The sequence below is a fragment of the Lepidochelys kempii genome, chromosome 11 (genome assembly GCF_965140265.1).
Source record: "Lepidochelys kempii isolate rLepKem1 chromosome 11, rLepKem1.hap2, whole genome shotgun sequence".
In the NCBI taxonomy this organism is placed as follows: domain Eukaryota; kingdom Metazoa; phylum Chordata; order Testudines; family Cheloniidae; genus Lepidochelys; species Lepidochelys kempii.
Window position 1 is genome coordinate 37,564,685 of NC_133266.1, and position 15,098 is coordinate 37,579,782.

Below are 15,098 nucleotides of genomic sequence, written 5' to 3' on the forward strand. Positions count from 1 at the left end.
TCTACTTGAGAGCACGATGGAGCACTAAGAACACCACCAAACCAACAAAAAGTTACTTGAAAGGAAGGGGACGTTCTTAAAGGGCTTGTCTACAGTGATAAATTACATTGTGTTCTATCGCAATCATGAGGAATCCTGGTAACTAATACAATGTTAAATGCGCAGTGTACACCAGGGATAGGGCAAGTTCCCCGGCAGGCCAGGATGATTGTTTACCTGCTGGATCCGCAGGTTCGGCTGATCGCAGCTCCTACTGGCCGTGGTTTGCTGCTTCAGGCCAATGGGGGCTGCGGGAAACAGCAGCCAGCACATCTCTCGGCCCGCACCACTTCCTGCAGCCCCCATTGACCTGGAGCGGTGAACCATGGCCAGTGGGAGCTGCAATTGGCTGAACCTGTGGATGTGGCAGGTAAACAAACCGGCCCGGCCCTCTAGGGGGCTTACCCTGACATGCCATATGCCAAAGGTTGCTGATCCCTGGTGTACACAAAGTTAGCATCATGCCCTCCAGTGATGGTAAACCACAACCAGCTGACATGATGTTAAACACAATACTCAGAGTAGACAAGGACTGAGTGTTTAACATCATGAAAGTTACTATGACTTCTCAGGGTTGTGTTCTAATACAGTATAATTTCTGGGCAAACACAAGCCAGAACTGACTTCTTCAAATGAAAGCAAGATGCATCATAGGGCCAACTTTGAGTACAGTTGTTGTGGTGATTATGCCAGTGGCAAACCTGGCACACAGAATAAAGGTTTTTCATTTAAATCAGGTAATCCTGCCCTTTCCTCACTGAATGCCCTCACTGTTGATCCTAGGTTACTGGATAAGGTACTAATTAAAAATATTTTCTTCAAGGTAGTTTTTCTGCACATGACATGCCACTTTATATTAGCTCCTATTGTGCCTGCTTAGTGCACCACATAAGATCCTTTAAGACAGATGCTCTCAAAACAGTGTATCGGGGTTACACATTGTTTGCACTGAAGTGGCTACTCTGGATATAGATAGGGTTGATATAAAGGGTCCTTTGGTAGCTTCTACCTGGGTTCCATGTTTTTGTGAGTTTAGCAAAAACCTTGCTATTTAAGTTAGTGGAAGGTTTTGTTAACAATTATTCATTATTATTTTGAAGGATTAAGAAAAAGAAGTCAATTTTTGTTTCAAAATGCTTATAGAAAAACTTTAAAAGGGAAATCAAGGATAAACCCTGTATGACATAGAAAGATCACAGAATTCATTCTAAAAGTTATATACCAAACCTTTTTCAGACAGTTTTTCTCCTATGATGAGTGTTCAACTTATGATACTTCTCATTGGCCAAAAATATGAGACATCACGTAAGCAATTTGGTTACATGTAAAATATTGTATGCAGAGCTATGTTTTTGCCTCATTGCACAAATGTTTTTAACATTACGACATTTAAATAATTTTTTGCTCTTTACAAACTGTAATCAGTGTCAGTCCAAGTAATTTCTAGATGTACTAAAACAGTCTAGCAGTGAAATTGAGTTGATGATCCCAGTTCCAATTTCTAAGGGACTGGAGTTCATGAAAAACAACAGACTAGCACTTACCAGAGGGGCCAAAGACTGAGTAGGATTGGAGTCTGAAACTGACCTTTGAACTATAGGGTTTGGTCTTCTTCAAACAACTCAGGGTTAAGCATGTTGGTGGAGCAACAAACTATACCTGCTTGTGCCATGCAGTGTAAATGATCTGTAGACATGTATGGTGAGATTCTGCAATGTGCTTTTAAGCCATATTTACACACTCCTGATCTTGAGCTGCTTCAGGAGCTAGAGAGGCTTCCACTGTTATTTAGACAGTCCTGGGAACCCGTCTAAGAACATGTCTGCACAAACACTTATTGAGCAGCAAGCTGGGGTGTAAATCTGCAGTGCACAGTGTGCTGGAGCACTAAGTGTCCTTGGGGACCTTCAGCTGACTACTAAAAGTTCCCTAACGTGCACTAACTTACTGCGGTTTCAGATATTTGCCAACCTTGCTAACATTTTCAATAAACTGAAAGAAAATTGGTTCATGCAAGTTAACACACAGGTATTGAACATGGTTATTGTAGTCTACTTTTCTTTCCTTTTCTTTTGTTGTTGTTGTTGTTACCCATCTGTCCTTCTTTTACTCCCATCTGTTTCTTTCACTCAGTGTGCTGGAATCTTGTTTCATGACATGGAGTCTAAGCTCTTAATGTAGCACAGTATATGTTACCCAACTGAAAATGCTTTCTGAGAATAAATCATTGTCCTTGTATTCTGTAGGAAGCAACAAACATTGATTTTGTGGTTAATGTGTATGAGAAATCTTTCTTTCAACAGAACAAATATTGTAACTGTCAATAAATGCACTCTAATTTCAGATTATGCACTTCAGAATAATACCATAAAGGATCATCATTTTAATCAGCTATTGACTACAGTTTGGGGACCTTACATAGATTCCACGCGTTGCTGCTTTTTATATGGTAAGTACTATATAATGCCTTAAACTGTTTTCAAGTCTTTAAAGTTTGTACAACAGCATGTCAGAGTTGCAACACTGTGCTTATTCGATACCAAATGTTCCTTTAAACCACCAAGAAGGGAAACTGGTTTCATTCCTTGGTTTGGTTTAATAGCTTCTCTGCATGACAGATGATTTGTGATCCTGGAGGTCAACATAGTGAAGCGTAAAAATAGTTATTTGGGGCAGTTTGAATGGTGTTATATTTTCCCCAACAAGGACTGACACTTTTATAAAAGAATTACAGGATATTTGACAGTTACCAGTAACAGATTTTTAAGTAATAGCTCATAGTTTTATGCAATGTGGTGAAAAAATTCATAGGAATGTAAAAAAAAAAAATCAACTAGTTTTATTATTTTAAAATGCTTTAAAGTGTATATTAATTCTTTCCAAAAGGGGAAAAAAATAGTACCACATTTCCCATAATCTCTGTGTCAGTCTCTTTTCGATGAATATGGCATTTTAAATTCATTCACCCTGATAATGCTTCATTGTATATGTTAATCCTTCACTAATAATATCAGAGGAACATCTTTGGTTTATGTCTGTAGTAGAACTCTCAGCTGATAAGGAACATAGAATCATAATTGAAATTACAAACAAAGTATCAATTTGAAAGAGTATATCATTAAGTTATTTAACTTTGCTGCTAGCGGATCTTAAACATAAAAAAGAAGCTTACAAGAAGTGGAAGGTTGGACATATGACCAGGGAAGAGTATAAAAATATTGCTCGGGCATGTAGGAATGTTATCAGGAGGGCCAAATCGCACCTGGAGCTGCAGCTAGCCAGAGATGTCAAGAGTAACAAGAAGGGTTTCTTCAGGTATGTTGGCAACAAGAAGAAAGCCAAGGAATGTGTGGGCCCCTTACTGAATGAGGGAGGCAACCTAGTGACAGAGGATGTGGAAAAAGCTAATGTACTCAATGCTTTTTTTGCCTCTGTTTTCACTAACAAGGTCAGCTCCCAGACTGCTGCGCTGGGCATCACAAAATGCGGAAGAGATGGCCAGCCCTCTGTGGAGATAGAGGCGGTTAGGGACTATTTAGAAAAGCTGGACGTGCACAAGTCCATGGGGCCGGACGAGTTGCATCCGAGAGTGCTGAAGGAATTGGCGGCTGTGATTGCAGAGCCACTGGCCATTATCTTTGAAAACTCGTGGCGAACCGGGGAAGTCCCGGATGACTGGAAAAAGGCTAATGTAGTGCCAATCTTTAAAAAAGGGAAGAAGGAAGATCCTGGGAACTACAGGCCAGTCAGCCTCACCTCAGTCCCTGGAAAAATCATGGAGCAGGTCCTCAAAGAATCAATCCTGAAGCACTTGCATGAGAGGAAAGTGATCAGGAACAGCCAGCATGGATTCACCAAGGGAAGGTCATGCCTGACTAATCTAATCGCCTTTTATGATGAGATTACTGGTTCTGTGGATGAAGGGAAAGCAGTGGATGTATTGTTTCTTGACTTTAGCAAAGCTTTTGACACGGTCTCCCATAGTATTCTTGTCAGCAAGTTAAGGAAGTATGGGCTGGATGAATGCACTATAAGGTGGGTAGAAAGCTGGCTAAATTGTCGGGCTCAACGGGTAGTGATCAATGGCTCCATGTCTAGTTGGCAGCCGGTATCAAGTGGAGTGCCCCAAGGGTCGGTCCTGGGGCCGGTTTTATTCAATATCTTCATAAATGATCTGGAGGATGGTGTGGATTGCACTCTCAGCAAATTTGCGGATGATACTAAACTGGGAGGAGTGGTAGATACGCTGGAGGGGAGGGATAGGATACAGAAGGACCTAGACCAATTGGAAGATTGGGCCAAAAGGAATCTGATGAGGTTCAATAAGGATAAGTGCAGGGTCCTGCACTTAGGACGGAAGAACCCAATGCACAGCTACAGACTAGGGACCGAATGGCTAGGCAGCAGTTCTGCAGAAAAGGACCTAGGGGTGACAGTGGACGAGAAGCTGGATATGAGTCAGCAGTGTGCCCTTGTTGCCAAGAAGGCCAATGGCATTTTGGGATGTATAAGTAGGGGCATAGCGAGCAGATCAAGGGATGTGATCGTTCCCCTCTATTCGACATTGGTGAGGCCTCATCTGGAGTACTGTGTCCAGTTTTGGGCCCCACACTTCAAGAAGGATGTGGATAAATTGGAGAGAGTCCAGCGAAGGGCAACAAAAATGATTAGGGGACTGGAACACATGAGTTATGAGGAGAGGCTGAGGGAGCTGGGATTGTTTAGCCTGCAGAAGAGAAGAATGAGGGGGGATTTGATAGCTGCTTTCAACTACCTGAAAGGGGGTTCCAAAGAGGATGGCTCTAGACTGTTCTCAATGGTAGCAGATGACAGAACGAGGAGTAATGGTCTCAAGTTGCAGTGGGGGAGGTTTAGATTGGATATTAGGAAAAACTTTTTCACTAAGAGGGTGGTGAAACACTGGAATGCGTTACCTAGGGAGGTGGTAGAATCTCCTTCCTTAGAGGTTTTTAAGGTCAGGCTTGACAAAGCCCTGGCTGGGATGATTTAACTGGGAATTGGTCCTGCTTTGAGCAGGGGGTTGGACTAGATGACCTTCTGGGGTCCCTTCCAACCCTGATATTCTATGATTCTATGATTCTATGATATTCAGACAGAAGTGAGAAGTCACGTTAGGAAATCCTATTTCTTCCAGTACAAGATAATTTAATACAAAAATCAAATAATTCAGTAATGCATTCTCCTGTGTGATTCTTGGCAATTGAAAGTTATACATTGTCTACCCCTTCAACAAATAAAAGAAGCTTTTATGTTGTAAAGAGTTAAAAATATGCACTGAGTATTTAACGGGGAAAGTAAAACACTTTCCAAGATGAAAAATGGAAACAAAGCCCAGTAATAGTACATATTGTAGAAGTTTCATGTTAAAAAAAAAATCTATAATTGTGATGTAGACTACTTGAAAAAATGAGTAAATGCATAAAGGTTAGAAGAATTACTACACTTAAATACACAAGCCATTTCCCCATTTTATGACAAGAGTTTAGAGTACTTAAAAATGAAAGTAAATGGAAAATAGCTGATATTAATCATACAAAAGAAATTTAAAGCATATCGCTTTTACAGCCATTAAGAGACCAGTTCATAAAAGCTTTAAACACCATTTGCGTAAGTTTTCCATATAGCATTTCAAATAGCATTTAGACAGGAAAGCAATTGTTTGAGTAAAAGAACATGTTTTTGCAATTTGTGAGCTCTTTTTCCCTGTTCACAATTAATTTCCACTGTAAAGAGTTCAAAACCAACAAAAAGGATATCTTTGAGAGGGAAAAGTTTTAAAGAGGGGGGTTCTGTATTAGTAAGCTAACTTTGCTAGATGGATTCATTAAGCAAAAATCTAGATAATGTATATATAATAAGAGTGACTCAGTATGAACCATTTGGTATTCAAACCAGCTCACTTGGGTTCTGCTTCCTTTGTAATGAAAGTTTAGCCACCAATTAACTTAACTGAGAGCAGGACTTGGCCTTTGATGGACCCGTGCCTCCAGTGTTTTTCCCCACATTTGCATGGTATCAATATTCATAGCCATATTCAGTGGGGTTACACAGGGTAACTGAGTAAAGAATACAGTCTTCCAATGGAAAGTCAGAGCTCATTTATACAGGTGAGAGCAACAGTGACCCACAGCTACAGCCCCTGAACTCAATCCTTTATTTACTCATGATCAGGACCATGAATATTTGTGATCCCATGGCCACATAGTCCACCCCTTCCCTGGAATTAGAGCTCCAATCTAAAAGCTCATTTAATTTTCTTCTAGCCCTAATGGTTGCAAAAACCACAGAAATAAATGTAGCCCAAGGTAAATGGGAGTGTTTAGATGCCAACAGTACAGCTGAAAACTTCAACCCAATATGTGTACCCCACAATCACAAAGTGGCTCCCATACACCCCAGGTCCCAACCCTGCTCAACTGTCCACTACCAGCTGATCACTTCAGAGGTCAGACTGGGGAAAATCCTGTTGTCCAGAAGGACAAGTAGAAGTGCTCTCTGGGCAAGTAAGATGTTCAGCTTTCAGATCCTCCACATAAGGACAATAGATAGGCTAGGGATGGTTTGACTGATATCTGGGACAGCAACTGTGAGCTGCCAGTCACAAGGGAGGGTGGTCAGAGGGGCTGAGATGGAGTAAAGGAGGGATAGGGTAAGCCCCCTGGCAGGCCGGGCCAGTTGTTTACCTGATGCATCCTCAGGTTCTGCCGATCGCAGCTTCCACTGGCTGTGGTTCACCGTTCCAGGCCAATGGGGGTGGCGGCCAGCACATCCCTTGGCCCACGCCACTTCCCACAGCCCCTATTGGCCTGAAGTGGCAAACAGCAGCCACTGGGAGCTGCAATTGGCTGAACCGGCAGACACGGCAGGTAAACAAACCATCCTGGCCCGCCAGGGGACTTACTCTGGCGGGCCGCGGGCCAAAGGTTGTGGATCCCTGGAGTAAAGCAAAGAGAACTGAACTGACTCAGGAATAGGGGAAGGAGGAGGATCTGGATGGAGCAACAGAACTGAGCCAGAAAGTGCCATGCTGGAACTCTCAGCAGCTAAAGACAATCCTGGCCCTTATTTCTGAACACTTATCTCTTGAGATGGTAGATAGGAAGGGTTAAACATCAGAGGCAAGCGTGCCCAAGAATCCAATCTGTATAATTGCAACTGCCTTTGAGCATACTGATGTCAGATACATTAGGCTACAGCACCTACCCACCATTCACATGGTTTTAATGCTGCAACTCCACACAGTAGCCTAGTGATGAAGAGAAATGGCTTATTATGTCAGTGAACAAATTGACAATCCGTTAGGGCACTTTGCACAGGTACTGTATCAGGAGGGCTCTCTCCTTTCCCTAAATCAGTAGTTGCCTCTAAATACCAGAAAACAGCAAAAAGCAATCAAAGTGCTCTTAATCCCCCAGCCTCCTGCCTTTCAGGTTTTTGTTTTTGTTCTGTAGCACTGCAGGGTAGAATGAGGGTTTTCCATTGTGAAAATAACCAAAACAAGTTGACACATACTCATATACAGCAAAGCACAATCCAGGATTTGATACACAGCCCAAATGAACATGCCTTCACCCTGGTAGGCTATTCCCTATTGCCTCGAAAGGACAGAACATTTGTGAACATAGTTATAGTGACCAGTCAATAGCAGCAGCCGGCAGCACTAGTGGAGACTAGACTTGTGCTGTTCAGATTCCTATTTCAAACCAGACAGATATTACTCAGAATATTATTTAGGGGATTCAAATGTTTTCTTGAATTAAAAATAAATAAACGACAGACTTCTAGTTTTGACTCAGTCTCAGACTGATGGGGGCAGTGGTATTTTAATTTACCATAAGGTGAGAATAAAACTAGTCTTATGTGATTAAGTGGGAGAGTCAGACCTTATAAAAAAAGAACCCTGGCACAATAGTTGTAAGCAAACACACACAGAAAACAAAGAAATGCCTTTAAACAGTTACAACAGCAACTATTTCATTTTCATCTAGTTGAAAGAATGATGAAAATTAGGACAATGACATCTTCATGAACAACCAAACTGGAAAAATTAGCTTCCCAGGGACAATTGGTCAGAATTCCCTTCCCTCCCCCTCTACGCCTTCTATGGTGCAGCTACACATTGTTAATGCAAAAAATCTGCACCATATTGATAACTGAAAATGCAGACACTGAAAAATAAATGGAATTTAATATCAAAACAGCATGGCCTATTGCAATGAGTGTTTTGTATTTCATATTGAATTCAGCCAAACCCCGCACTTCTTAGTTTAAATGCAGGTTGCTGTAAATTTCCAGTCTGCCACACAGTCGACTGGAATTTGCCTCAGAATTTAGGTTCAGTTTGCTGCAGAGTAACCTAAGCGGAGGAGAAGAGAGCCCTGAAGGATGGTAGGAAATAAAGTTACTACTCTAGGATAACAATACAAGTAAGGGGCAGGGGGAGACATCACACCTGGGCCTAATCCTCAGTTGGTGTAAATTAGTGTAGTGCCCTAAACTTCAGTGAAGCTACCCTTCTTTACACTTCCCTAGGATCTGGCCCATTATTTGAACTCACTGGATTGTACTGAAGCATCTACATGCAGGTCACACCCCCTCTGCTTCATCACACTCACTTTCCCCTCTACTTGTCTCTCTGCAGAGATATTCAGTAAACACTGTGTGCTGACACTAGTGCTTTGGCTCTCTGAGCTGCTTTCAGGACCAGAGACCAATCATTGATTGATGATGCACCAGCCAGATTAGAATCCATCTCACTCTCTTATAGCTGCATTGGCTCTGCAGAACTACATAGAGGGAAAAATAGTACAAAATATTGGTCGTTCAGCAGACATGACTCTGAATGGACACAGGGAGCAGATTTGTTGGAGTAAAAGATGCCCCTATTCAGTCACTTTTCAGAGTACAACCACAGTTCAAGAACAAAAGTAATTATAGAAAATGTGTGGAGGGTGGTGATACTAGAAACAAAAAGATGTAAGTCAGCCAAATAAGAGTCATAAGTAAAAGTAAACTCTCAGCAGGTTTACAACAAATGCTCAGACACCAAGCGCAGTGGCTGTGAACTCTTCAGCAGCCATAAACAGCTAACTGCTGACTTTTTCTCTCAGGATGTTGCACGAAAACAGATACCCATTTTCTATTTCTCTCTCTTTATTCTTTGCCTGCCCGCTTTATCCTTCCTTTGGATCACTCAAACATATTTATTTTAATCAGAACTAAAATAGCAGTGTCTCTCTCTGTTGCCTCTGTGCGGCCGTTTGTTTTTTCTTCTGTTATTTACAAAAAATCAAATGCACTTTGCATTGAAGAAGGAAAACCAGATGAGTATCCATGTTTTAAATAGCAGTCAAGGATTTCACAACCATGTAACTTTAATACAGTGTAATAGGAGAGAGGGTTTAAAAATAAAGAAAGCACTGTGACCAGACAAGGTTTTATATTAGATGATCATAATGGTCCCTTCTGGCCACAAAATCTATTAATCTTCCAGTTCTGTCCCCATTTCACCCAAAGTAATACCTTTTTAATTAGCCTCTCTTTTAAGAGATTATTTAAATAGTTCTGTAACCTGTATAACTATTCTTGCTAATTTTTTGTATTCTGATTGCCAACAAGATGACTGAGGCAGGAGCAGCTCTCTCTTATTTTGCTTTAGTTTGAACTCCTTCCAAAGAGACACAAGTCAAACAAACACACACAAATTCACTCTTATACCAGAATGACATAGCCAGTTGTCTCACAACAAGATAAACAAGGTTTTAATTCATACCGGAGGTTGTACCCAATTTTTTTTCCATGTACACAAGATCATAAAAACCTATTATTCTATATATTTCAATACTGCAAATGATAGGCCCAGTCCTATAGTCCCTACTCAGGCAAAATTCCCATTGATTTCAAGATGAGACCTGATACATACAAAGATTCTACTTTATCTTTAAAAAAAAAAAACATCCATGTGTGTCAAGGTTCCTTCCCCACTCTGAACTCTAGGATACAGATGGAGGGACCTGCATGAAAACCTCCTAAGCTTACTTTTACCAGCCTAGGTTAAAACTTCCCCAAGGTACAAACTATTTTACCTTTTGCCCTTGTACTTTATCGCTGCCACCACCAAACATCTAACAGGTATATAACTGGGAAAGAGCCCGTTTGGAAACGTCTTTCTCCCAAAAATCCTCCCAAACCTTACACCCCTTTTCCTGGAGAAGGTTCGATAAAAATCCTCACCAATTTGCATAGGTGAACACATACCCAAACCCTTGGATCTTAAGAACAATGAAAAAAATCAGATTCTTAAAAGAAGAATTTTAATAGAAGAAAAAATAAAAGAATCACCTCTGTAAAATCAGGATGGTAAATACCTTATAGGGTAATTAGATTCAAAACATAGAGAATCCCTCTAGGCAAAACCTTAAGTTACAAAAATACACAAAAACAGGAATATCCATTCCACTCAGCACAGCTTATTTTCTCAACCATTTAAAGAAAACAGAATCTAACGCATATCTAGCTAGATTACTTACTAAGTTCTAAGACTCCATTGCTGTTCTGTCCCCGGCAAAAGCATCACACAGACAGACAGCCTTTGTTTCTCCCCCCCCCTCCAGCTTTTGAAAGTATCTTGTCTCCTCATTGGTCATTTTGGTCAGGTTATCCTAGCTTCTTAATCCTTTACAGGTGAAAGGGTTTTTCCTCTGGTCAGGAGGGATTTTTAAAGATGTTTACCCTTCCCTTTATATTTATGACAATGTGTAATAAAAAAGCTTACGTGGTGTCAAAATCCATGAAAATCAATAGTCTTCATATGAACCTATTAGTCTGCTGTTCAAACTTCTTCACAAAATCAAGAGTACCTAATCAGAACTGTTTGAGTAAAAGTGCACTATAAAAATATATTCAGGCCTTTGAATATATTCAGCTAGTGTGATTGTTGTACTAGTTTAGAACAAATGTCCTAAATGAAATTCAACCTGGGTAGCTTGAAAGACTGGTTCATAAGAACATTAGGGACATAAGCTAAGGTTCATTAAAGGATGCATTGTTTTACATTAAGAATGAAGTACAGAAATAATCAATAATGTATTTTTATGTGTGATTAGTAAAGTGGAAAACAATTATTTTTATGACAGAATTTTTCTTAAACCAGTATGAATAAGAAATATATAACATATCAAAGTAACTTGGGTCATATGCAAAGATTAGGGCCTTTTTTTTTTTTTTACAGAGAATTGTTTGATTAATAGAAAAGCTAGACTGAAGTGAGACTATGTGTCAGAGAGAGAGAGAGAGAGAGAGAGAGAGATGGCAGCGGTCTTCTGCTGCCATCAATTTATTGTTCCTTCAGGAGAAAAAGTGATTCACAAAAAGGAATTCAACTACTAAGTGAAAATATACTAGGAAAAAAAGAGCTAGGAATGAGAAATTGCTTTACAAAAGTGACTGCAAAAACCCCTCAAAACAACCTCAGACATATTGCAGCCAAACTGATTGATGACAGATAATACAACTCTGAACTTTATTGGATCACGGAGACTTGTATCTTAAGAAAAAGAGCAAACAGCATTTTGAGCACCCAGCCAAAACAAAACAAAAAACAAACAAAAAAATCAATGTTGATTTTTACCTGGTATCATTGAATTAAGGGGATATTCACAGTTATTCATTAAAAGTGAGATTTGTTCCTCACCTCAGCCATGACTGAAGTGTGTAATCCAGCCGCAGTCTATGGACAGCATACATAGAGAGCATATCCACAACCCCTTGGTAGCCATTTGTCTAGAGTGCCTTGACTGGTGTTAGAAGCCCCAAGACCCGCACACCCTGTATAGCCAGTGAATCCATGTAATCATGCATCAAGTGACCACCCTTTAAACACTCCCCCCACAGAACTGTTAAGGCACAGCACTATGATATGTTGCCATGGGATGTGGTTGAAGTCTGAGAATTTATTTTACCATGGGGTTCCAAATTCCACCTTGTTCATATGTCTCCAAATCCTTCAAAATCTGATCAATATATCTTTAGTCCACATTTCATCATTTGACTTGTTAACTCTTGCTAAGAAGTGAGTGGCCACTCCTATGGCTGGACATTTTTAGAACTAGCTAAATTTACACACAACATAATTCACTTCTCAGTTTTTACTACTAAGTCAAATATTTCATTGAGAAGCAATTTGCAACCAAGAGCTTGAAAGGTCACATTTCTTTCACATGTTAGGCCAACTACTGCTCTGAATAGAATGGGGACTTTTTTTCACTGACTTTAATGGGACTAGGATAGAGTCACTTAACTAATAAATGTATTCTTGTTTAGAAAGCCTGAAGAAAGAGCCTGTTAAATGGCCAGTCTGTGTTAGAGCATTCCAATTGCTTCAGCAGACTTCAGATAATAAGAAAACTTCAACTGTTTTTCACTTTAATCCAGGTAAAATACACAAGCTGCAGTAGGATTTGGCTATGAGATTGTCCTACGTAATCTAGAAGACAGAAGACTAGCTCTTAATCACATTCAAATATTATATCCAAATGACAATGACTAGAATGTATCCCATCGAATCCAATCACATATCTTCAAGAATTACTGATTTCCTACCTTCTCTGTCAGGACAAGTCTGCTGAAAACCAGTGATTATTAAGGGCAGTCAGTCAGATCTGGGAAAAGGAGAGCAGAGATTGCAGACATATTTGTCACACCTGAAGAAGAAAGCAGACTTTTCTTAGATAGCTGTTCAAATAAACCTACTAATCCTAATATTAGTTCCAACTTAGGGCCAGAATAATGCTACAAAGCTCAGACCCTTTTGTTTGCACAGAGCACCACTAAAGTCAGTTGGGGCTCCACACAGGCCTACACAGACCAGCTTAAAGGGCTATCACAAATCAATATATTTGGAGCAACTCCAGCTATCTCATCATAAAAGAGGCTAGATGTTTATGTCAGATTTTCAAAGCTAGAGGGAAATGGGGGTAAGTGAAATGTAATCATTGCTGTCAGTCAACATAGGATTTACCTAAGGAAAGAAGATATTATTCCAACTTGAACTAAACTATAAGGTTTTCATACAGGCGAATTCAGTAAATTTGCTACCTCTGCTGTAAAAATTACGTCCTACAACTTTCCCCCTTCCCCTCCAAGGAAAGCAGCCAAATATTTGAAGCAAAATTACAAAACACTTTCACCCAAAGTAATAAAATTGCAACGATTGAATTTCAGGATTCAAATTCTCTAGAGCTATAGATTAACAGAGACTTGATTCAGCTGACAGCTTTTCACATCTGAAGAACAGGATTTAGGACAGTTATTTACTTGTAAACAGAATAAACTAAAGAGAGCATGAGACTTGAGCCATGTTTATGGTCTCCATTTTGGACTTTTTGTATGAGGGATTTAGCAATAGGCTCAATTTTGCTACATTAAGAATGAAATAGTGGCTGAACTGATAGGATCCTGAGGCAAAATTATTTTCTTCTATGGAAACTAATCTTGTTTAAAAAAAGCTTACTTTTGAGTACAAAACAGAGTACTCTGTAGTCTTGTTATTTTAAAATAGTTGCTGTAATTTCTTCCAATATGGTGTATAAGATAGGAAACTTATGTAGTGTATATTCCATTCTTCTCTGACTGTTGGTCATGATATAGCGCCTATGTGGATGAGACCCAATATTCATTCCAGAGAAGTCAGGTTTAAACATCAATTAAACTACATCCCAGATTTTAAATTACCTTCAGGATGTGAGGGAGCTTATGTTTGTCATTCTTTGGCTGAAAGGAAAGAGGTCTCTAAATATTTACCAGAAACAGCCCACAAACAAATAACAGGTTTCAGAGTAACAGCCGTGTTAGTCTGTATTCGCAAAAAGAAAAGGAGTACTTGTGGCACCTTAGAGACTAACCAATTTATTAGAGCATAAGCTTTCGTGAGCTACAGCTCACTTCATCAGATGCACGAAAGCTTATGCTCTAATAAATTGGTTAGTCTCTAAGGTGCCACAAGTACTCCTTAAACAAATAACAGCAAGTGTGACTTCCCTCCTGCCCCACCTACTTTTAGCTCTTTAAGCTTTTCTTCATAAGAAGGCAAGGTGTCAAATGACTTATGTCTGAACTAACATTTTCAAGTAGAAAGAAAACTAAGCTGTTTGGGGCCAAATTCAGCCTGGCATAACTCAATTGACTTTACTGACAATGTACCTGCTTACACCAGCACAAAATTTTGTCCTTAAATTGTGAAGACTGACATACTTTCTTATAAGGTCAACAATGTCTGAGGAACCTAGGAAAGAGAAGCTGCCATGGCATCTGAACTAAGAAACCTGTTTATGGCTTCAACAGTATGCTTTGATGTTCTGGTTAACCTCTTCTGTTTTGGCTAAAAACGCTTTGCCTGCTAGGCTAGCAAACAGGGGACCACAAACAGGGGAGTTTGAGAGGGAGTTTGTAGGAGGGAGCTGTAATATAATTGCTATGGTTAGGAAGGGCTGCATCGCCAGTGCCAACTCTGCTCCTGTCTCTTCCACCTGCGCCTGTATCCAGACAGACAGCCTAACCATGGATGCCTCTACCCAGATCCTGGTGTGGATTTGCAGAGACTGTGGCCTGCATTTCCCACTCCCAGAAAGCCAGGCTGGGGGGACGACCATCCAGTGTGAAAGGTGCCTTCTTGTGGAATCTCTCAGGAAGCAGGTGGGAGAGCTACAGGAGGAGGTGGCTAGGCTGAGGAGCATCCGTTCCCATGAGGAATTCTTCGAGAGTATTCACATGGAGACATCCAAGGCTGAGGAATCTATCCAGCTACAGAGACATCAACGGGGGAGGAGGATATGGCTCTGTCACAGGGAGGACACTGGCAGCTGGTTACTTCTGGTAGCAGACAGTGCTCCATCCAGAGGTGAAAGTAAGCTGGTATGCCCTGGTACGGCGTACCGGCGAGAGCCGGTACACTGTACTGGGGCAACCCAGCTTCCCCAGGGGGCAATTTAAAGGGCCTGGGGCTCCAGCCACTGCTGGGAGCCCCAGGCCCTTTAAATTGC

At 40.6% G+C, this 15,098-nt stretch overlaps 1 protein-coding gene across 3 annotated transcripts in view; it reads left to right on the plus strand.

Moving 5' to 3' along the window:
- The window catches only part of B3GALT1 (beta-1,3-galactosyltransferase 1), a 329,525-nt gene that overhangs the window by 219,880 nt on the left and 94,547 nt on the right, over positions 1-15,098 (plus strand). For all 3 annotated transcript variants that reach the window (XM_073305743.1, XM_073305744.1, XM_073305742.1), the window contains one exon: positions 2,384-2,488. The gene's annotated coding sequence lies outside the window, so the exon portion shown is untranslated. The remainder of the gene's footprint in view (positions 1-2,383; positions 2,489-15,098) is intronic.